This window comes from Vipera ursinii, assembly GCF_947247035.1.
Source record: "Vipera ursinii genome assembly, chromosome: 4".
Classification (NCBI taxonomy): Eukaryota; Metazoa; Chordata; class Lepidosauria; order Squamata; family Viperidae; genus Vipera; species Vipera ursinii.
The window spans coordinates 31,206,563-31,232,003 of NC_139514.1; the positions used below are offsets into that span (position 1 = coordinate 31,206,563).

Here is a 25,441-nt window from a genome sequence, read left to right on the forward strand (position 1 = left end):
TGCCTCTTGAAAAAGCACCTTAGGGACAACCATGGCCTGAATGACAGAGAATATCTGCAGACATTTTCATTTGAATCTTTTGAGTAATGGAAAGGATGCCAATTTTTTTATTAAATCACAGAATAAAAGGGATGAATGGGTTCCTCAAGATGCAATAAACAGATGTGAATGCAATGCTGGTTGGGTGAATTTGGGCCAGCCACTCTCAGCCCCATACACCTCACAGGGTTGTGATTTTGGGGGAAATAGGAAGAAAGAGCATTAGCTATGTTTACTACTTTGAGTTATTTGTAAAAAAATGGCCAAGGTTTTGAGAACTAGATCATCCCAGTTGTGACAGGTATGGGAAGATATATCTGGAGATGAGTAGAACGCTGCACACATGGAATGTAACTTCATCATGGATGAGAAAGTTGACCTGCCATGAATTACAGAGACCTGGCTGAAAGTGCCCCTTTTAGAGATATGCCCAGCTGACTTCCAGACAGACATGAATGCATAAATATTTTTCTACAGACATTTAAATAGTTTGCCAGTTTATTGTTCTCCATGTCATACTATTGTTTTCTCCTGTTTAAAATTGTTCTGAGTCTAAATCTAAATTTAGTCCTCCCTTGAGCACAAAAAACTGGCTGGATTACTTTGGGCCTGTCATTCTTTTTAGTCCTAGCCAGGGAAGTTTTTTTTTTTTTTTTTAAAAAGTATCTATGAACATGGACATGACTAGCATGGTGGATGATGATCCATAACATTCAGTAATGAAGCTTTCATTCTGTGGTGGATTGATTGAAGTCCTTAATAGTTACATATATTTGATCACAATCAAAACTGTGTGACTTCTAAGCTTATGAGTAACTGTCCCGTCCATACTTCTTACTTCTAGGACTTCTGAGGTTGCACAGATTTTTTTGTCAAACAGGTAGTATAAAGAGGAGAGTGTGTGAAGAAAAATCCTTTCTAAGCAAAGCAAACACAAACACCAGGATGTTGAATGGTTCATGAACACATATTAAACTCCAAAGGCAATAGGGACAGAAGTGCACAATGTCAGTGTCCTAATTTTCAACTGAAATAAAGTACTGATGCTGAGCATAAATGTGAAGAGATAGAACTGAAAATAGACCATCTGCATGGATTGAAGTTGAAGTTCCTGCCATAACAGTCTTGGTAACATTACAATGGAAAGGAATGAAACACAGAAAACAGGAACACAAAGGTTGGTAATAATAATAATAATAATAATAATAATAATAATAATAATAATAATAATAATAATAATAATAATAATAATATGAAGAAGAAGAAGAAGTTGGAAGGGACCTTGGAGGTCATCTAGTCCAACCCCTTGCTCAGGCAGGAAACCCTATACCATTTCAGACAAATGGCTGTCCAGTCTCTTCTTAAAAACTTCCAGTGTCCTGCCTTCAGGTGCTTTGGAGAATAGCTTGACTCCCTCTTCTTTGTGGCAGCCCCTGAGATATTGGAACACTGCTATCATGTCACCCCTCACCCTTCTCTTCATTAAACTACACATACCCAATTCCAGCAACCGTTCCCTATATGTTTTAGCCTCCAGTCCCCCAATCATCTTTGTTGCTTTTCTCTGTACTCTTTCTAGAGTCTCAACATCTTTTTTACATCGTGGTGACCAAAACTGGATGCAGTATTCCAGGTGTGGCCTTACCAAAGCATTGTAAAGTGGTATTAGTACTTCATGTGATCTTGATTCTATCCCTCTGTTAATGCAGCCTAGCACTACAGGATGATTTCCTTGTTATGAAACTACTGCACCAATAGGTGGAGTATACTGCTGGCAGGTGTTCTCCTTACTGAATTTCAGAAATCTGATCACTAGATGGTAGCTGTGGTCCACTCAATTTCACATAGACATTGCTTGAAATGACTTCTATAATATGGTCATAGAGCTGCCTTGCTCAGCCCTAGTACCCTCCAGATGTCTTCATCCAATTCCCATGATGGCCGAGAATTCTGGGAATTGATGCTCAAAAACATCTGGAAGACCCTAACTTAAGTCAAATAAATAATTGTTTGAGTCTCCCTTGGTTACATTAGACATTACAAGATTGCTACACTGAAAACATAATGTGAATACTATACACCGTGTTGCTTCTTTTCTTTTTTTAAGAAAAATAATTCTTTTCTTTAAAGGATTGTGTAATGCGGGAAGGACCCTGAGGGCAAATTCACAGGACCATTTTTTAAAGCAATGACTATTGAGCAGAGCCGTCATTACCTCATCTTTTTGGCATGGGAATTATCTTTGTTAATGCTCCAAACAGACGTCAAGTTTACAGCTGATCACATCCCAGTATACTGTTTTAGAAACATCTCAAGACATTTTTATGACCTTGTAGTTAAACAATTGTGCTACTTAAAATAAATTGAATGTAACAGCCCTCCTGTACTTAGTCAATTCAGACTTACAGTCTTTCCATAAGCACAGACCAGGCTGCCCAGGGGACAGTGTAACAGGAAAAAAATGCTTCACTCTTATTTTAAGTCCCTGCATGTTTCCCATCTGCATTGGTCCTGTTAGAAGCTTGAGTTCCTCAATTTTTTTTTTGTACCTATGGGCAGGGCTTTTTTTCTCATAGAACGCTCAGAACTGAGTTCCGGCACCTTTTTTGGATGGAACCTTGTAGGGTAGGCAAGGTGGGTTGTATGACATGTGTGAGTTCCGGCACCTTTTTCTTTTACAAAAAAAGCACTGCCTATGGGCAAATTTGAGGATATTATTACCATTTTCGTGCACATTAACAGAATAACAGAGTTGGAAGGAACCTTGGAGGTCTTCAAGTCCAACCCTTTGCTTGAGCAGGAGACTCTATACCATTGCAAAAAAAATGGCTGTCCAATTTCTTCTTAAGAATCTCCAGTGATGGAGCACCCTCCAACTTCTGGAAGCAAGCCATTCCATTGATTAATTGTTCTCACTGTCAGAAAATTTCTCCCTAATCTTATGTTGGGTCTCTCTTTGAAAATCTTCCATACGTTACTGCTTGTCCCACCTTTAGGTGTTTTGAAAAATAGGTTGACCTCCTCTTCCTAGTGACAGCTCCTCATCTATTGGAAGACTGCTACCATGTCATCCATTGTCCTTTTCTTCATTAGACTAGGCATCCTTAATTCCTGCAACTGTTCATTGTACAGTTTAGAGTAGCAACATCTTTTCTGTATCGTAGTGATCAGAACTGGGTGCAGTATTCCAGGTGGTGTACTCCATGTGTTAACATGATACATATGGCCAATCGTATAATGCTGCTTTTATCAAAAGAAAAAGTAGTAAGATTCCTCACTATTAACTTCTCTAGATTCCTAGGAAGCTGTCTTCAGCTGTCTTTTTTCTGACAGTTAGACATACTTCCAAATAAGGTTGCAGCTTCCCACCATTTCATTTTCCAAGATGGACATCCATAGGCATTATTGGAAGTACCTATTACTGTGGTGGTGAACCTATGGCACGCGTGCCACAGGTGGCACGCAGAGCCCTCTCTGCGGGCACGCACACCATCCCCCTAGTCCTAGGCCTTCAGCTGGGTTTTATAAAACCTTTTCGCTTTAGGCCTCTGCCGCCATGTGCAAAAAAAAAGAGGTTCAATCAATCAATCAATTTCAACTTCTCATGGGGAAAAAAAAGGTCTCGCAAAGTTGGAATTGATTGATTGAAATTTTTAGTCCCACCCAATCTGCAATCACCACCGCAGTCATGCCCACTCGATGGGCCACGCCCACCCAATGGGCCATGCCCACCCGGCACCCGACGATACATAAGTGGGTTTTGGGTTGCAGTTTGGGCATTCGGTCTCTAAAAGGTTCATCATCACTGACCTATTATGTTTAAGGCTGGTCCTTCAATGAACATAATAGTAAAAAAGTAAAATTAAACCTGGGCAGGCATTATTAATGCTAGTGAGCATCAACAGTGGGATTGCCATGGATAGTAGCAGGGACTCAAGTAGTATGCAAAGAGAAATATCTTTCTCCAATACAGTATGTAAACATATTAAGAATCCATTTCCTTACTATTAACCATACTTACTGGGAAACTAGGACTACCAAATTAGGATTACAAATGGTTACAATTTCTGTATTTTTATGTTACTGCCTAATAGTCTAGATTTTTGCAGTCCAGATTTGGTATATCTAAGAAAGTTCAGCACTTCGCCTTCAGGTTAAAGCTAAAGGTTTCTCATGTCCACTTGTGTCCGACTCTAGGGGATGGTGCTTATCTCTGTTTCTTAGCCAAGGAAGATTACAGGTCTTATATTCCATTTAATTTGTTCCTCCTGCCCTATTCTATCATTTGGGAAATCCTGCTTGCCAGTCTGATAAACTTTCTCTGAAAATCTGTACTTTTGCCTTTTAAACTCATTTAAATCACAGCAGCATTGCCACTATGCCTGCATGCTAAATGCATGTGTTAGTTTAAACATTTTAAAAGGTTGCTAGAAAGAAGGGTAGCATTTTTAACCAAAGTGCCCTTCAAATGACTGAATAAAGTACTGTAATAAAAATGAATGGTCCCTTGGTGTTTCTTTCAATATAATTGTTTGACTGGCTGCCATGATACAGACTATATAAAAAGACTTAATACTGCTGTCATCTGCTTTATCCTCCTATTCTTCATGAGCTTTGGAATAGATATATCAGGCACCAAGTCTGATGCATTTCTCTTGATTGAAGAAGGATGTTAAGAATGTATGAATGCCTGATGACCTTTCACTGCAAACTGTGAACTTTGTTCACTACCCATGATGCATACTTAGGCATCATTACTCAGGCTCTTAGCCAGGACTTTTTCTTGGCCATTACTTATTTAGCAACATTTCTCAAAGTGAGGAATGAAAGAAACTGCTTAAGTAAACTTTGAGCTCTTTTCTTGAAACTGTCACCTCTAAGTTCATGGGGAAGCTCAAGGGAGAACATTGCTGTTTGTAGGAGAGGGAAAGTGGAATTTGTGTCTACCGCCCATCTAGGCAGGCACAACTATTACTGCCTTTTTAGTCCAAAATTCATGTTACAACACATTATTAGGCTTAATTCAAATTCCTCTTGACTTTTGAGTCAAACAGAATCTTGGGGTTAAGAAATAAATTAAGCTTAGAAATTTGACATAAATTCAAGGATTATTCTGCAGACTGGACATTTCAAACCTCTTTTTTTCAAATTTAAATCTGATGAATATTAGCCTGAAACAAATCTTCTATCCTACATCATGAGATTTTACTCAAGTAGAAATCCAGGCAACAGAAAAATTTGTGTAAACCAGCCATTTATAATTAAATATTCTTTAAGAGACTCATTACATTCACTGTGATTTCAGGTTGACATGACCCTCTATATTAATTGAGGTTTCTAAACCAACTTTAGCAGGGACGTGGTGGCTCAATGGGTTGGGATGCTGAGCTTGTCGATCAGAAGGTCGGCAGTTTGGCGGGTCATATCCAGAGTGCCGCGTAACAGAGTGAGCGCCTGTTACTCGTCCCAGCTTCTGCCAACCTAGCAGTTCGAAAGCACGTAAAATGCAAGTAGAAAAATAGGGACCACTACGGTGGGAAGGTAACAGCGTTCCGTGCGCCTTTGGCGTCTAGTCATGCCGGCCACATGACCACGGAGACGTCCTTGGACAAGTGCTGGCTCTTCGGCTTTGAAACGGAAATGAGCACCGGCCCCTAGAGTCGGAAATGACTAGCACGCATGTGCGGGGGAACCTTTACCTTTAAGCTATGATACATCAGAAATTATGACAGAATACTGATAGTTGAAACCAAACAGACAAATTCTTGTCCTTATTATACCATAATTAAAACCAACCTGTTGAATAAGCACCCTTGAGTTTCCCATAAGTATTTCCCTTCATATTGTGGTTGAAACAGGAGTGCACATCACAAATATTCCTTTATTTATAATGTACTTGAATATATTTCTTTTTCCGCTGGTTTCAATAATTTCTAAAACATGTATTTTCCCACAAAGTACCTTTACAGCCATTTAATAACGTAAAGTAGGGCTAGTTCTAACCTGGATTGCAGCAAAGGAATCCAGGAAAAATGGACAGGAAAAATGGATACTCATACAAGCACATTCTTAAAATACTTCATTGTTCTAGTAAAAAATCTAAATCCTTCACTTAGACTAATATTTTCACACAATGGAGGTTTTTTTAAAAAAGTGTTAGGCTTTTAAGAACTGTTAAACCATCCTAATTTTGCCACAGTGCCTACTTTCAGACAGTTTTATTTCCTAATTAATTTTTCTGTGTCTGTCAATTTCCTCTGCTGCCTTTCACACCCTTTGTCCTCAAGGTTGGGTTGGAGTTTGGCTCCCATAATTCTTAAGCCATCAGTTGACAATTGATAAGAGTTTCAGTCCAACATATCTGGAGGGCACTAAATTGGAGGTGGGTGTTTTAACACACCCTTGTAATTATTTATCAAGCACAGCACAGCAATGTCTGCTTCTGAGGGAAGTTGGTGGGATTTACATGCAGGAAATCCAAAAAGAGCAGTCTCCTGTTTTTGGCAGAGACAAATTGAGTGTTGCTTTTGGTTAAAGATCAGAATTTTGATTGGATACAAATGCACTTGGCAGAAACTATTAAGCCAAAACACTAAAAGAACTGTGGAAGATTAGAAGATACAGCTTGCTTTATAAGATTTGGTTTGAGGATAAATTCCTATCAACAGCATGTTCTCAATTTCTTAAGGCTGATTTTAATACACATATTTCTCTCATTCCAGAGATGTGTCTATGAAGGAATGAGTTTTTGATTCAGGGATTCAAAGCTTATCCTTATTAAATCCTAAGGCACTCTGGAGACTTCCTTTGGATTTTTTTCCTATGGCAGCCTGCCCTGCAGTAGTATAAAGTTGGAAATTTCTTTTAAGTGCCTTGCAATGTCAGTTATACTAGTCATTTCATTGCAGTTGTTTAAATTATCAATTTATACAATTAGCTTCTACCCTAGTCAACTGGATGTCTCTTCATCCAAACAGTAAAATATATATTTCTGACTTTCCTCATGTTTTAAAAACAGAATTATTATTTAAAAACAGAATTATTATTTAAAAACAGAATTATTATTTAAAAACAGAATTATTATTTAAAAACAGAATTATTATTTAAAAACAGAATTCTAGAAAGTGTTTTGGGTGGGACATATTGGCATCTATTTTATTGGTTCTGTAATTGGTTACAGTATATGTTAATTGCTGAGTGCTTATCTTCGTTTAATCGCTTTATTATGAGTGTTTTATTGTGTTTTCATGGTTTTTTTTAATTTAGTATTCTGTGGGCTTTTTATTGTATGGTTTATATACATATTATAGAAGTCTATGGTGGGCACAAAATAAAAAATTAAATAGCTTTTAAGGAATTAAGAAGGAGAAGCTGTGACAATATGGTAACGCCCTTGGATAAAGCCAAATAAATGATTGTAATTTAACTGCTGGAACTCAGCTGGTTATCTGCTTCTTGCATACCATCAAACAATCCCAATCAGAGAAAAATAGCTCAGATTATTGTGGAGTTCTATTGGTTTTACAGATGATTAAAACAATGTATCATACCAGCATTTTTCTTTATCAACCAGGACACAGATTTACCTCCATATAAACACATGTTCACACTAATAGACCTCTAATAAAACACCAACACCTTAATTATCTAAGACCTGTTTTGGTTCACTGTATGGAAGTGAGAAGCATAACTTTTGGAATTGCAGGAAGGTGACAAATGTTGGAGGATCTTCCCTTCTATGTGAACAGGGTGACTTCATATGGTCCCTAGTTGATGTCATCTAGTTTGGGTGATGACATGTCTGCAAGAAAACAACCAAGCTCAGAGAGCACCAAGAACCCCTCATGGTCACTGGAGTTTATTCTTTGTAGCATTGTTGCCTAACATTTATTTTGTTTTCTGTTATTATTTGCAATCTTCAGTTTTAATTTACAAAAGTTTTTTTTTAATAAAATGTATAGCTCGTGTCACTTATTTGGAGCAAGGTGCATCAAACTTACTTGGTATTTAGGCTTGACTTTATAAAATTAAGCAGGAAATGTACAGTATCTGAAAAAGAAAATTATATGTATTTTTCTTCCAACATATTCTAGTTCCCTCTCTCTCTGATACAGAATATAGGAAGTGTTTTCTTAGCAAAATAAATGTTTCTTCCAAAAGTCTCACTTAGGACCAGACAATAGTCATAGGTTTATAAAGACTACGGACACTATGAGCTAATGTCTATTTATTTAAAGTATTCCAATTACAATTTTTTTAAAAAAGTAATTATGGTTTGTGATATTTCTTCTGTTCTACATAAAAAGCACAGTGATTCATCAAATCTCAAAAATTATGGCTCATAAAATAAACTTTATAATTCAGGATCATATTTTTTTAAAAAGAAGACTTGCATCATATATGGTAGGTTGACCCATTTAGCTAAATGGTATTTGTATAAATAGAACAAAATCAACTTCATAGAAATAAGTTCCATACATTTGTATACTAGAATTCCTCCAATGCCTTGCAAAACTAAATTTCACTGTACTTATTTTCTCCAAATAGCCAGCAAGTTATAAAATTGTCAGTTTATTACATCTTAAGTACAAAATAAAAAATTGAGCAACAATAAACTTTGGTAAAGTAAGTGCTCCTTATCCACTCAATGCTACTAATCGTTATGTTCAATATTGTTTAGAAGCCTAATAAAACTTGTTTTCTTTCTCTTTGCTCTAAATACTGTGCCTATATTACATATTCACACACACACCCAAATTCCATTTTGGAATAAGCCATGTTTTACAGAATGCAGAAACTGAGTGGCAAATAGTAAATAAAAGAAAATAAAATTACACCAACACTGTCGCTTGTATTTCTGCACACTTGTTTAACATTGCAAGACAGCTTTGCTTCCCCACACTTTCATGGACTGCTTCATCCTTTGCCTTTTGTTCTTCATCAGCTTTATTGCTTCCATCCAACCATAATTCCCTTCTACTAAATCCATTCACCCTTATTTCCATGTTTTTGTTTTTCAGTTTAATCTTCATTCATTCAAAACAGCAGCAATGAATATTTTTTAAAAAAAACTTATGGAGCTGTTGAGGGACGGGATAGAGGTGTTTTTGTTTTTGTTTTGTCTTAATCCTGTGATGATGATGATGATGATGATGATTGATGATGATGATGATGAGCCATTGAATTGTTTTTCATTCTTAGCTCCCGTGTAAATAGATTTCAGGCCTATAGTTTTATAGGGTCACTCAAGAAAGCAGGAAATATGTGTTGCCGATTTTCAAAACAGAAGTGTAACAATTCAACAGACATGAGCTCTCTCTCTGTGTGTTTGTGTAATAAAAAAGGGTTTGGGTATAAGTATTAACTAAATTAGGGAAAACTAGTAGCCAAAGTGAGTGATAGGAAGAGCTGTGGTTTCAGGAATGAAGATGGTAGTGGCAAAAGCAATAGTTTCTGGACTTTCTATAGTCATAAGGCTTGGTTATTTAGAGACACAATGCAAGTGTGAGCTGAGAAGGTGGCTCCATCATCTGGAGAACTATGGAGAACTAGATTAGAAAAAAAGCTAAAGGAGAAACAGAGGGAGCAGCCACCATGCCCCACCATAAGAAAGACTACAGTACAGAATTGTCCAGTTATAGCTGCTGGATGAGATCTTCAGGATGAGGAGGAAAAAAGCAGTATTATTGGCTGTCCCGGACTTTGCAGACACCTGGGCTTGCCAGGACCTATAACATCCTCTGTGTATGGTGATGACTGCCCAGAAATAACCAGGCAGCCGATCACTGGAAGTACAGTGGATCTGGACATACCCCTGTATGATCAGATGGCATTGTTAAAAAAAAAGGTAACAATTGGTTTGCATCAACTAGACTAAATCAATTAGATAACAGCTTTGTATTTGAGAGTATACAGCCCTATTTTACATGTTGTGTACCCTTGTCTTGATTAAAAGTAGTTTCCCTCATGGGAATCAGGTTTTCAAGAATTATTTTCATGTTTTCTATTTTGGAGATGGAATGAAGATTATAAAAGCCTTTTGAGCAATGAACTATTTCATTCAAATTTCTTTATGTTTATTAATAGGTTCTGCTGCCAGGTCAAATTTGGAAGTTGTACAAATCATATTTGTACATTATATTTATTTATAAATTTCCAATTACATTTACATTTTGTATTTTAAAAGTTTTTGGATATACTTACTTTATAACTTTGGTGAAATGGATTGAGATATGGATCAGTGCACTAGGATTTTCAGAGGTCTGGCTTCTTTTGTTAGATTCTGATAAGCAAGGAAAGGTATTTTTATCACCACTACCTTTGAAAAAAATAAATAAATTGAAAATTAGAAATAAAATTATGGTCAATTTTAAAACATTAGTATGTCCAACCAGAAATTGCTAAAATTATTTTATTTAATTATTTATAATTAAGATGAAGTGAAAAAAATTATCAAAACCATTAAGTAATGTAGAAAGCAGATCACAGCATACTGAAATCAACATTATATGGTAAATCCTAAAAAAGGGGAAAAAATCTTCCAAAGAAGTTCAACAAACCAATATAGAGATTTTGTACTTTAAATGTGTTCTAAAAGGTCAACATTGTGACAGCAAATGTTCACACTTAAATTCTCACCAGCACTAGTAGCCATGATTAGCTTTTGTGTTCACAATTCTAACATCATTCACAAACTTTTCTTGCTTTCTTTTATAGATAAGGCTATGCCTGCCAATTAGAAGTACAATACAGAGAATCAACTACAACCTGCCATCCAGATAAACTTTAACTTTCCCAATGAAAGTATTTTTTTAAAAGGCCACTAATTTATTAGTTAGACTGGTAGGCATGCAATTGAGAACAGTCTCCTCACTACCCATTTATTTAACATGCAATTCCCACACCATCTCAGCTAGTCTACACCAAGCATAACTATCCACTTGATTCCAAAAACAAAACAAAGGTATGAGGTTGTATCAAAACTCTTGACATGCCTGTGCTTTGTTCCATGCCTGGAAAAAAACATGTGGCTTCCGGTTGCCCTCCGGGTGAGATTCAAGGTGCTGGTAATGACCTATAAAGCCCTAAATGGCTTGGGTCCGGACTATCTAAGGGAACACCTGTGCGCCCCCACAGGGAGGGCCTTCTCAGGGTACCGCTGGTTAATGAATGCTGGCGGGTTATTCCCAGGGGAAGGGCGTTCTCTGTGGGTGCGCCTGCCCTATGGAACCAACTACCCACAGAACTTAGGACTGCCCCCGACCTTCGCTCATTTCGCCGGGACCTGAAAACTTGGCTCTTCGATCTGTTTGGTCCAGACTGTGGGGTTGTTAATTTAACTGGGTTTTAGATTTACTCTTGGGGCTTGAATTTAATTTAATTGTTTTATTTGTTTTTAATTTTTTGTATTCATGGTTTTAACTGCCCTGTAAACCGCCCTGAGTCCTACGGGAATAGGGCGGTATACAAATCCAATTAAATAAATAAATAAATAAATAAATAAAACATTGGAAGGTAAATTTAGCAGTCAGAAGAAGGAATCACTCAGATGAAGAACTGTTCAAGTGAGTGTAGAAGCTGGCTATCAGATAGTTACAACTGTGCAGATAAACATAAAATGATGTGTGCACAATTTCAGTTTGAACAGTATAATAGCATGAATGTAGAAATGTAGAAATTAAATTAAATGAGGTCTGTGTCAGGATCATATAAAATAATTGATTATTTTTTTACATCCAGCAGCATCCATGTTGGTGGCAAAGCAGTATGGCAGTTGTGACAGTGCAAAGTTCTGCTTTGTTTTTTAACCATTGTTGATATCGAAAGCATGTACAAAAGGATAGCTCTTCATTTGCAATCCTGCAACTGCTCTTAGAGCCCCCTGCTTGCAGATGCTGGAGGATGTTAAAGAATACATCAGGTTTTTTTTGCCTTTTTAAGATTTAAAAAATATATTGTTAAATAGCACTCTTCCTAAATATATAGTTTTTATGCATGCCCAACATACTCTGTTGTCTTCAACTTATATAATATATTCATTTACTGCATAATGCACTCAGTAATGTAGTATTTTATAAATATTCACTTTTCATATACCCTGTTTTATTCAAATTATTGAGACAAGATTGATGGATGCCTGGATTTCTATGTAAACCTGTAATTCTTAATCATTTGTTGATGTCCATAATGGCATCATTTTGCAAGAGAAAACGTGTCAGTTTTTGAACTCAAACAATTACCTTTCTTTTGCTTTCTGCAGAAAAGGAGGAGAGTAGACACAGAGATTTAAAGAATGAACTATATTAAGTTTGCATGTACAAACTGTTGTAGAAATGGCTATGTGTAAATTATCTTCAAAATTAGTTTATTGAAACTTTTATGAAGAAAAATTCCATTGAATGTAATTATACTAACACACTTATATGTAAAAGGCAGGAATCTTAAGTACTACCTAAAAAGTAAACACTGAGCTAAAATAATTATATAAATATGTTTAGAAAAATACTGTTATGACGGCTTCATATCTTACAGAAAGCAAGTCCAACATTCAGTCAAATTAGATGATTGTCTGGGGGGGGGCATATTTCCTCTTGTGTTTATTATGTATATCTTGTTGATAGGGATCCTTCCAAGGAGGAATGCAAATATCTTAGAAGCATATGGAGTCACTGAAATAGCCTCCATGTTTCAGAGGCTGTGGTAAGAGATCCTGATATTTCCTGGAGCACAGGAAGAATTGTACCACATAATTCTGAGAAGACATGATACTGACTTGTGGACTTCAACTCCCAGAATTCCTGAGTCAGCATGGCTGGTTCAGGAATTCTGAGCATTGAAGTCCACAAGTCATAAAAGAGCCAAGGTTGCCTACCCCTGCTCTATCCCCTCAGAGTTGGTATATTTCTTATTATGCTCCCTTGCCTGTACAAAGTTGTGGAGTATTGTAACAGTAAAAGGAACATGTATACCAGAAAAACGTGTGCTGTTTTATTGTTTATAATAATGAAATATTACTCTGATCCATTGGCCAGTACTATGCATATGTGAGGTTTTCTTAATCCAGAAAAACATTTGTAATTGTGTATTCTGTCTGACAGAAGACCTTATTATAAAGTTCAGAATGTGAACATAAGAAGGATATCCAGAAGTATTATTTAATTAGAATCCTGTCTAATATTTCAAATGTAATTTATATAAAAGTTTTAGTCAGTCAGAGAGAACAAAGCATTTTATTTTGTTAATTCTTTACTTCACCTCTATAGCTTAATTTTGCTAAGCTGTAAACCATTGTTTATAAAATACACAAAACCAAAGACAAAACCAAACAAATTACACTATAGTTCATAACACCATGTAGACCCACCCAGAGATACAAATGCTACATTATTTTGAGTCTGTTGGTTTTTTAAAGCAAAGTAATGAATTAATGTCATTGTGTACTTTGCAGCTGGTGAGATAGCTAGTTAAGCCAGTCTTCATTCACAAGCCAATTGTATTGTGTACAAATAATATAAACAGATTTTAAACATTTCTCCTCAGAAGTGAATCCCAGTGAGATTCATAAGCTTGGCCTCTTACTTGCAGTATTAAATATATCAAACAAAGAATATCACAGGGCAACAAATACAAGGAGGTTGTTGCATCTCCTGGCATCATTTTTTTTTAAAAAGCAATTGATTAGGTAAACTAACTTGGTAAATATTATTACCATTGAAAGTAGTATGTCTTGTTTAAATCTTTACTTTGATTCAATGGGATCCAAGTAGAAATACTTTGTAATCCATTCAGCATGGTCAAAGTAATTCTACGAGGAAGCTTTGTCTCATTTCAGAATCATCCCTTGATCTGTCTTATAGGAAAGGCTTGTTTATTTATTTTTGGCTCTGCATTAGCTTACTCAAAATCTGAGCAAAGCTAGGTTTCCCTTTTAATATTCCTGATGCTTTTCATTGCCAATAGGGATAATTTCTTCACCCCACCTCCCAAAACCTAGATTAAGAACCATTGTTACTTCTTCTTCCATAGAATATCATTCTGTTTCTAGAAAACATTATCTCTTCCTTTATTGTCATGGAATCATTACAGCTATTAAGTAATGTGTCTTCTTGATAAATTGCCAACATATTATAATTTTATTTAAATAGTCTGCAAAGACTTATTATAATATAACACAGAATTGTGTCTTGCATCGAGGAGGTTATCTTCCTAGTATCAGCTCTTTTTCATTTTATTTCTCAGATTCAGGAGTGTGAGCACACAGTGATTTCTGCAAGTATGAACTGAATTCTGTGCAGTCCAGAACTCAAAACTATGTCCCATCACATGTAGTGAGACATTACTAGCAACTTTAGGATTGTTGTCTGAGAACACTATGTTCATTAGTTATTCTATAATAAATCGACACAAATAACAGATGGACTGTTTGCAATTATGTAGCTTGTAGATAAAGTGATATTCATAGCAGCTTAGTAAACTGTTTAAACTCTGTTGGGTCATATTCACAATTAATAAAATAATCTGGCAAATAGAAAATGCTAGCAATTTCTACAAGTAACGCATTTAATCATCAAAACAGTCATCTTTAATACAACAAAATACAATAGGTTCCTTTCTAAATTAAACTGTTTAGAGAGAAAATAATACTTGGGATGGAAACATTGTCAGACGATTTTGGAAATAATTCAGCCTATAAAGAGTTAGCAGGACAATCCCATTTTTGATGGTTAATTTTATAAAATCTGAACCAGACTGCAAAATTTTGAATACCCTGTTTAAATCACTGCTTAAGATCACCAGATATTTCAAGTCTGTAGCAAAAGTACCCATCTTTTGCACTGGTTTGGATCACTTAGAATTTTTCTGGTTAGGGGAACAATCCTGCAATGTTTCTTTAGTTAGCTCATTCTACTGGGGTATCCTGTCTTTTTTTCTTGCCCTTTCTTTTCTTATTTATTAATTAAAATTATTTCTTATTTATGACAATACTGGGTGGTTCACAAGAACCTTCCATAAAATCAGATTAAATATAACCCCCAACCCCCATAACAATATAGTATATCTCATCAGAGTGCTTCAACGTATCACTGACTCTACATTTACATTTTTCACTTCCACAGTCCAATGCCTGGATTGAAGAGGCATCGTAAAATGCTTCTATGTAGGCTATGGAGGTTTTCATAGCCTTCTGGAAACCAATAGGGTGGGGGCATCTGAATCTCAGGATACAGACTGTTCCAAAGAGCTGGGGCATCCACAGATAAAGCTGTCTCCAAGATCCCATCAGATGGGAAGAGCTATGGAGCACAAAAACTGTATCTCATTGGGTGGGATTTGTTGATAACCTCAGGGAGTGGCAGTGAAATAACCTGGCCCCATGTGATTTAGAGCTTTAAAGGAAATAATCTGCATCTTGAATTGCACCCAGAAATCAATTACAAACAGTATTCTGTAAGTAATACAAATTGTTAATATTTTAAACTGATAGTTTTCTGCAACAGTTTTTTTAAATAATCTTTTTATTTAGTTCATAAAGTCCATTCCTACTTACCCTGCTAATTATTAAGTTTCAGAATAAAAGTATCTGAGCATTTACCAAATATAATTTGACCCAAAGTTTTTATGTAATCCATTTCCTGCCATATGCAATCAAAAATTATGTATTTGCAGGAAGTAATGTTAGCCTCAAACTTTCACACCTTATTTTTGCATATTATTTATTCAACATTCATAATTTAAACACACATTACACTGCAAAATGTTATGATATTAGAAGCAACATGACTGTGAATGGGTGAATTTAAAGATTCAAATCTAGGGTAATTGTAGCAAATAATTGAAATCATCCATTCTGTAAACTAATAGTTCATAGTACTTAACATCAGTTTGTTCCATATTTCAATTGCATTTGTTCTCATGGTATATAAACTATTATTGATATAAACTATTAATAAAGACAGCATCTAGTCAACCATGGTTGATCTTCAAGTACTAGACAGGACTAGATCTACAGTAAATGCACATTCTATCTTTACCTGTTTACCCTTCCCACAACCCCTGGCACCCTGATAGAATTCAATATGAATGGATCAATTAACCACATGAGATGGAGCTTGACTTGAGATTTACATTCCACAGCATGGACTAACTGAAAGAGAGAAAGGACAGACATAGTTTTGTTGCGCTACTTTTTATTATTTGTATAGTATTATCTTAAATCATAAATTTACAGAATATTGCTTTCCATTATTTTGTACTATATATGTATATGTACCCCTTCATGGATTACTGCCTTGTCATGGTAAAGGGGCTTGCATAATGCAATGAAGCTATGAGCTATGCTGTGCAGGGGCACCCAAGTAGGACAGGTCATAGCAGAGAGTTCTGACAAAACGTGATGCACTGGAGAAGGAAATGGCAGCCCACTCCAGTATCTTTGCTATGAAAACTCCATGGACAGCACCAAAAGGCAAAAAGATATGACGCTGGAAGATGAGCCTCTCAGGTCAGAAGCCATCCAATATGCTACTGGGGAAGAGCAGAGGGCTAGTACTAGTAGCGCCAGAAAGAATGAAGCGACTGGGCCAAAGCCAAAAGGACGCTCAGCTGTGGTTGTATCTGGTGGTGAAAGCAAAGTCAGATGCTGTAAAGATTTTTCTCCATAGGAACCTGGAATGTAACATCCATGAATCAAGGAAAGCTGGACGTGGTCAAACAAGAGATGACAAGACTGAACATCGACATCTTAGGAATCAGTGAACTAAAATGGACAGGAATGGGTGAATTTAATTCAGATGACCATCAGGTATACTACTGCGGGCAATAATCCCTCAGAAGAAATGGAATAGCCTTCATAGTCAATAAAAGAATAGGAAAAGCAATAGTGGGATACAATCCCCAAAATGACAGAATGATCTCAATTTGAATCCAAGGCAAACCATTCAATATCACAGTAGTCCAAGTCTATGCCCCAACCACCGGTGCTGAAGAGGATGAAATTGACCGGTTCTATGAAGCCCTACAGCACCTTATAGAACTAACACCAAAAAATGATGTCCTTATCATCATGGGGGATTGGAATGCTAAAGTAGGAAGCCAAAAGATAACCGGAATAACAGGCAAGTTTGGCCTTGGAGTACAAAATGAAGCAGGGCACAGGATGATAGAATTTTGTCAAGAGAATACAATGGTCATAGCAAACACTCTTTTCCAACAACCCAAGAGACGGCTCTACACATGGACATCACCAGACGGTCAACACAGAAATCAGATTGACTATGTGTTCTGCAGCCAAAGATGGAGACGTTCTATACAGTCAGTAAAAACAAGACCAGGAGCTGACTATGGTTCAGACCATGAGCTTCTTGTTGCAAAATTTAGGCTTAAACTGAAGAAAGTAAGGAAAAACACTAGGCCACTCAGATATGAACTAAATCATATCCCTGATGAATATACAGTAGAGGTTACAAATAGATTTAAGGAATTAGATCTGATAGACAGAGTGCCTGAAGAACTATGGACAGAGGTTTGCAACATTGTACAAGAGGTAGCAACCAAAACCATCCCAAAGAAAAAGAAATGCAAGAAAGCAAAATGTCTGTCTGCGGAAGCTTTGCAAATAGCTGAGGAAAGGAGGGAAGCGAAAGGCAAGGGAGAAAAAGAAAGATACACCCAATTGAATGCAGAATTCCAAAGAATAGCTTGAAGAGATAAGAATGCCTTCTTAAATGAACAGTGCAAAGAAATAGAAGAAAACAATAGAATAGGGAGGACCAGAGATCTCTTCAAGAAAATTGGAGAGATGAAGGGAACGTTTCATGCAAAAATGGGCATGATAAAGAACCAAAATGGCAGGGACCTAACAGAGGCAGAAGAGATTAAGAAGAGGTGGCAAAATTACACAGAACTATACAAGAATGAGCTTCGCATCCCTGATAACCACGATGAGGTGGTCACTGACCTCGAGCCAGACATCCTAGAATGTGAAGTGAAGTGGGCCTTAGGAAAGCTGAGCAACAACAAAGCTAGTGGAGGTGACAGTATTCCAGCTGAGCTATTCAAAATCTTAAAAGATGATGCAGTAAAAGTGCTGCCCTCAATTTGCCAGCAAATTTGGAAAACTCAACAGTGGCTAAAGGCTTGGAAAAGATCAGTTTACATCCCAATTCCAAAGAAAGGCAGTGCCAAAGAATGTTCAAACTATCGCACCATTGCACTCATTTCCCATGCTAGTAAAGTTATGCTTAAAATCCTACAAGCTAGTCTCTAGCAGTATGTGGCTCGAGAACTACCAGAAGTACAGGCAGGATTTCGAACAGGCAGAGGAACTAGAGATCAAATTGCCAAGCTGGAGAAAGCTAGGTAGTTCCAGAAAAACATTTACTTCTGCTTCATTGACTATGCTAAAGCCTTTCATTGTGTGGATCACAACAAACTGTGGCAAGTTCTTAAAGAGATGGGAGTACCAGACCATCTTATTTGTCTCTTGAGAAACCTATATGTGGCTCAAGAAGCAACAGTGAGAACTGGACACGGAACCACTGATTGGTTCAAAATTGGGAAAGGAGTCCAGCAAGGCTGTATACTGTTGCCCTGCCTTTTTAACTTATATGCAGAGCACATCATGAGAAAGGCAGGGCTAGATGAATCAAAAGTTGGAATTAAGATTGCTGGGAGAAAAATCAACAACCTAAGATATGCAGATGATACCACTCTAATGGCAGAAAGTGAAGAGGAACTAAAGAGCCTCTTGTTGCGGGTAAAGAAGGAGAGTGCAAAAGTTGGGTTGAAACTTAACATTAAAAAAACAAGATCATGGCATCTGGCCCTCTCAATTCCTGGCAAATAGATGGGGAAGAAATGGAGGTAGTGACAGATTTTATTTTCCTTGGCTCCAAGATCACTGCAGATAGGGACTGCAGCCAAGAAATTAAAAGACGCTTTCTCCTGGGGAGGAAAGCCATGGCAAATCTAGACAGCACACTATAAAGCAAAGAAATCACCCTGCCAACAAAAGTGCGTATAGTCAAGGCTATGGTCTTCCTAGTTGCAATGTATGGCTGTGAAAGTTGGACCATAAGAAAGGCTGAGTGCCAAAGAACTGAGAACTATGCTGCTGGAGAAGACTCCTGCGAGTCCCTTGGACTGCAAGGTGATCAAACCGGTCAGTCCTAGAGGAGATCAACCCTGACTGCTCTTTAGAAAGCCAGATCCTGAAGTTGAAACTCAAATACTTTGGCCACCTAATGAGAAGGAAGGACTCACTGGGAAAGAGCCTAATGCTGGGAAAGATTGAGGGCAATAGAAGAAGGGGACGACAGAGAATGAGGTGGCTGGATGGAGTCACTGAAGCAGTAGGTGTGAGTTAAATGGACTCCAGAAGATGGTAGAGGACAGGAAGGCCTGGAGGAATGTTGCCCATGGGGTCACAATCGATCAGACACGACTTTGCATCTAACAACAACAATGTATATGTATGCATGTATGCATGTTTGAGAGACACTTTGGTATAGTAGTTAAAGCATTAGACTAAAAACTGGGAGACTGTGAGTTTTAGTCCTCTCTTAGGCCAAAGCCAGCTGGGTGACCTTGAGTAGATCATTCTCTCTCAGGCCTAGGAAGAAAGGAATGGCAAACCACTTTTGAAATAAACTTGCCAAGAAAACTGTGGGTGCTTGTCCAGGTAGTCTTCGAGACTTGGGCATGACTGAACAGAAATTATATATATAGAGAGAGACCAAGTAAGTGGGATAATAGAAGTCACATTTGGGATGACTCAAATCATGATTACATTCTTCAGATGATGAATTAAGGGGGGTTCCTGGTGTTGGATGCATGTAAAGTTCTCTGAATTAGAATATTTGGAGAAAGATAAACCAAATGTCACATCTAGTTGCTTTGCTTCAAAGAACTGTAGTGATAGATGAATACAATTCCTATCAAAATGAATCTGCTAAGTTGGCTACAGGCAAGGAATAGGAAACTAAGTAGTTGAATTTTAATTCACTGACCTATATTGCCCTTAGAATGAATCCCACCTTTGTTCTGAGACCCTTTCATACTGCATATTAGTAATATAAATGATTAAGGAGCCAAGAATTATGGTTGTTAGAGAAGGAGGGAAGCACATGCCTGCTGAGGACAATTTCTTATTACACTTTGGTAACTGAATTGATATTGCAGCCATTAGACTGTACCAGTGGTGGGATTCAGCTGGTTCGCACAACTTTGGCAGAACTGGTAGCTAATTTTTTGTTGCCCAGGCCCAGAATGGACTTCCAGAAGTGGTATCGACACAGACAACCGGTTGTTCACATATTTGAATCCCACCACTGGACTATACCTATTTATACATTCATGGGAATATGCATTAAATTACATACAATTTTTACCAGGATTTTGTTGCCAAAGATAACTTCTTATTACTGAAAGCCATGAACAACCAATTACCAGAGAAAATTTTTCAGTCTCCTGTGCTTTGTGCAGATTTTGATAAAGGAATCAGAGCAGTATCTTATTAACATTTCTTAATACTTGCCCATGTTGAGAATGCAGTCTGATTTCACCTTATTGTGTTCTTGATTAGTATGGTACATTGAAGAGTAAGAAATAAATAGGTTTAAACATTTATTGTGGTGGATTCTGGCACTTGGTTGGAGGAGGGAGAGGCTCTTTCTCAGGGAGCTAAGACACAAATCAGCCTTGAGTCCTTGGTATTCAGAAAGAGGCCCAGAAGGGATCCTTCCTTAAACCTTTCACAGAATTTATCCAGTAGTTCTACAGAATGTGCTTTAGTCTGGCAAGATTTATGTCTATGGGCGAACAGCAATAAAAAATTACTTGAACAACTCATTGTATCATACTTGGTGCCTTGAGCCTGACATTTATTTACCTTTCAATCTATCTCTATGATAGCAGTGTTTCAATATCTCAGGGGTTGCCACAAAGAAGGGGGAGTCAAGCTATTCTCCAAAGCACCTGAAAGCAGGATAAGAAGCAACCTAGTACTAGGGGGAAATTTTCTGACAGTTAAAACAATTAATCAGTGGAACAGCTTGCCTCCAGAAGTTGTGAATGCTCCAATACTGGAAGTTTTTAAGAAGAGACTGGACAGCCATTTGTCTGAAATGGTGTAGGATTTCCTGCCTGAGCAGGATTGGCTAGATGATCTCCAAGGTCCCTTCCAACTTTTATTGTTGTTGTTCTTCTTCTTGTTGGTGTTGTTGTTGTTAATGCCAAAAGGTGCATTTTAACTTTATAATGCAAGATCAGTCCTTTTCTTTTTGTTTCACTATGTCACACACAAGTCTATAAGAGATAGAACTTGTATTGTCATATCTTTTCTTCCTTTATCACATTTATTCCTCCTCCAGATGCCTATGCCTCTCTACCAAGATAGATTTTATACCTTCTAAATGCTAATAGATTCCAGGGTTCAGTATAGAAATATGATTGGAACTGGTGCCCATGCCTAATAAATTATCTTCGACTATGTCCCCTCAAAGACAGTTTCAGATCCAGAAAGAAACAACGCATTAAACAATAGCTCTAGAGTGGAGGCCGGAAACTGATTTTCCCTAATCAATTAGGTTAGCCACTAAATCACACAGGTAGTTGTTTTTGATATTGTCCACCCCAGCCTAGATGGTCATTTGGCAACTGAAAGCTAGATACACCATGCAAAGCAATTTGAGAGCCATCACAAACTGAACGTAAGCTACTTATTAAAAAATAAAATAAAACAGGTGGTCCACATCTTCACTTTGTATTTTATATGACATTTCACAGCTATGCTGTATTTTGATAGTCTTTGCACTTACCTTTATATGTAGGGACTAGCTACTAAAGATGAGGTTAATAAATAGACAGATGTTGACCTTCTCCTGTCTCAGAGTTCAAATATTACTGTGTAAATACTGCCGCTTATTCTCAAATAAAAATAGAGAATTGTTTGCTATAGACTTAATCAAACAATAAAAAGGACATTGGGAGCTATGAACATATGGAAACTGATCTTGCTACACTAATTCTGAATGCAATTAAATGCATTTACTTCAGACAGACATTTTCATAAAATCATTTTGTTTTCCCCTTATCACATCATCATGACTGATTATGGTTTCTGCGTTCAACTTTTGAATTTTTGACAGTATTCTATGATGTTTATTTCCTAGAAATACCTCTGGAGTTTGCAATGTTCTTTACCTATCAGCAAATCTGTTACAGTAGGTACTTTATAAACACAAATATTTCTGTTTTTCTGGGTTTGGGGGAAGGAGTTAAACAACAGCCAATAGCAGAATTGACTTTGTACTGGTCAATTCTAAATGTGCTTGCTAGAAAGTAAATCTAGTAAAGTAAATCACTAAAGAATGTTTGGAACATTAGAACACAAAATTTTAATGTTTTAGACTATGTACTATGAATGATATAGAAAGTAAATCAGGCTTTTAATACATGTAACAATCCTTGAAAAAAGAACTTGTATCTATCATTATATGTGACTCACTTCAGAGGATAGTCTGCAGGAAAGACTATGTTTGGTTTAAGGACTGTACTCTTAATTAGTCATAAAAATATAGACCAGCTTTCTCCATTCTTCTGAAGTATATTATAAATTACATTGCTGGAACTACTTTAAAAATATCAACAGAGAAATCAAACATATGCAATTTTATATAAATCTGAATTCTGCATTATACTAATTAGCTAAAACCAAAACAATTATGTTTCAGAAAAAAATAACTATAAAATAGAATCCTCTAAACTCAAGTTGTCATGGTTTTTAAGTGAAAATCTACCAAATAGAGTAAAAAAGAAAATTATCTACATAAAATGACAACAGGAAACTCTAGTTTGGCAAATTTATCTGGCAAATTGTTTTGGCATGGTGAACCATCATTTTGATTTGGCTTCAGAAGGTCATAGAGACAAATTGGACAATTTCATGATAAGAGCAGTAGGAACAGGGAATAATAATTACCAGACATTTGTTGGAAGACAAGATCATCTTAGTATAGTCCTTCAAAGAAATTCTTGAACTGCATGAAGGAAAACTTGATGTTAATCCATGGGGAAGATAGTAGAAAGAATATTAGGAAGAAGAGAAAGAGGAGAAATAGATTTTAAAGCAGGGTTAGGATACTGTAATGAAATATTTTACTAAACTTAGGGCATGATAAACAGGATTCATTTCAACAAAAGTCAAGTTTTCCGGAAAAGAGCTGCGTGCGTTGCAAAGGCAGGGCTTGGAACGAGAAGGCGGGTGTTGCATTTAGAAAGGACATATTCAACTTCCACACGTGACTTAATAAAGGTCTCCTGTGAATTTCCAAAGGGAGCGAATGATTTTTTTTAAAAAAGCCAATAAAACATGAGGTTATGATTTCATTTGTAGTTTATATTGTGATATTACATCAGTGTATGCCTCTGATTTGTCCGGAGTGGTATAAGGTCTGCCTGAGCAGGGGGCATCCAGCCCTGTTATTCTATGTTCTACAAAAAAAAAAAAGTCAGTGGAAAGCATGGGAATGGGAATGGGAAACAAATGGAAACACTCAAAGTACATTTGCAAAGAAGTTCAATGGGTAAAAAAAGTCGACACAGTAGAAGAAGCTATCACAGGCTGCACAAAAACAAATGTGAAGTTCTTCATATAGGAAACAAGCAAAAAAAATCAACTGCACAGATATATTAAGGGGAAATACCTGTCTTGATAATGATTTTCATGAAAAAGATTTTGAAGAAACTGAAAATGGATGATCTGTATAAGGTGACTAGAGAAAAGACAATTTTAGGCTGCACCATTAGAACTATCACTTATAAAACATTCAATTTTATTTTGCATCGCACCTTGAGTGTTATGTTCAGTTGTGAGCATCATACTTTAAGAAGCAGGTTCAGTGAAGACCAATGAGGATGGCCATGGAATTAAAAGTCATAGAAAGAAGTACTCAAATAGTTGAGAAGATTTATTCTTAAGAAGAAAAGTTTGTGGCGATATGTTATCATAAAGTATGTCACAACAGATTAAAATCTGCTCTCTGTGACCACATAGTAAGTAGAGGGACACAAAATAATGGATTTAAGTTGTAGGATGGCTATAGGTGGTTCACAATTTACAACCATCTGTTTATCGACTGTTTGAAGTTACAAGGCATTGAAAAAAATGACTTATGGCCAATTTTTGCCCTTACAACCATTGCAGCATTTCCCATGGTCAAATTATCAAAATTTGGGCGCTTAGACAACTGGCACATATTTATGATGGTTGCAATACCTGGGATCATGTGATCACCATTTGTGAGCTTCCCAGCTGGCTTCCGACAAGCAAAGTCAATGGGGGAAGCTGGATTTGTTTAACAACCATATGATTCATTTAACAACTGCATTGATTCACTTAACAACAGTGGCAAAAATGGACATAAAATTGGATGTAACTCATTTAACTGCCTTACTTAGCAATAGAAATTCTGGTTCCAATTGTGGTAATAGGTTGAGGACTACCTATACATTCAGAATGTTGGGGGTGAAACCTTCATAATTGGGAAATCAGTGTGACAGTGACATCAGTTACTCAGGGAGAAGATGGGGTCTCTTTCCTCATATGTGTTCCAGCAGAGGTTTAGCAGCCATCTTTTGGGGCTGTTCAAGATAGGAACGTTGGGCATGATATTCATGTGTGTAGGCCTGTCCCTTTTTGCATGGATTCCTGCTCAGGCATAATTCCTGAATACAACTATGACTATTGAGTGTCTGGCTCTTTTAAACATCTGGAACACAATGAACAGCACTAAAGAAGTAAACAAGTTGCCATTTTATTCCCTGCAATAGCCCATTGTAGATTAACAACAAAGATAACCAATTGGCAAGATGCAATAATAGAAAATTAGAGAGGAAAAGTCTCACGACACATGGAAATGGGAGGTAAAAGTGATGAAAAAGTTGTAGTCCAGATGAAGGGGGTACAATCATTAAAAGCTTCCTCATATCAAAATATTTGGCAAGGTTTAATTTGGAATTAGAAGGAAATAACATTTGGGGAATGTTAGGGTAATGATCAGTAATAGAATATGCATCTGTGTCTGTCCTATTTAGATATACTGTATAACAGATGGTTTGATTGTTAAGGCAGCAGGCATGTAAACAGGAGATTGTGAGTTCTAGTCCTGCATTAGGTTGTGAAAGCCCGCTGGGTGACTTTGGGCCAGTCACTCTCTCTGTTAGCCCAATTCAGCCCACATGGTTATGGGAAAAATAGGAGGAGGAAGGAGTATAAGGATGTTTGCCACCTTGAGATATTTTTTAAAAAATTAAATACGGGATATGTTAGTATGAATGTTATAATTGCAACATAAATATACAAAGTTCTGCACAGACATAATCTTCATAATTATTATATAAAGAA

The 25,441-nt window shown here is 36.8% G+C and overlaps 1 protein-coding gene across 4 annotated transcripts in view; it reads right to left on the reverse strand.

Annotated features, from left to right (window-relative positions):
* Positions 1–25,441, reverse strand: part of COL8A1 (collagen type VIII alpha 1 chain) — a 107,222-nt gene that overhangs the window by 18,593 nt on the left and 63,188 nt on the right. For all 4 annotated transcript variants that reach the window (XM_083361339.1, XM_083361336.1, XM_083361337.1 and 1 more), the window contains exon 2: positions 10,243–10,357. The gene's annotated coding sequence lies outside the window, so the exon portion shown is untranslated. The remainder of the gene's footprint in view (positions 1–10,242; positions 10,358–25,441) is intronic.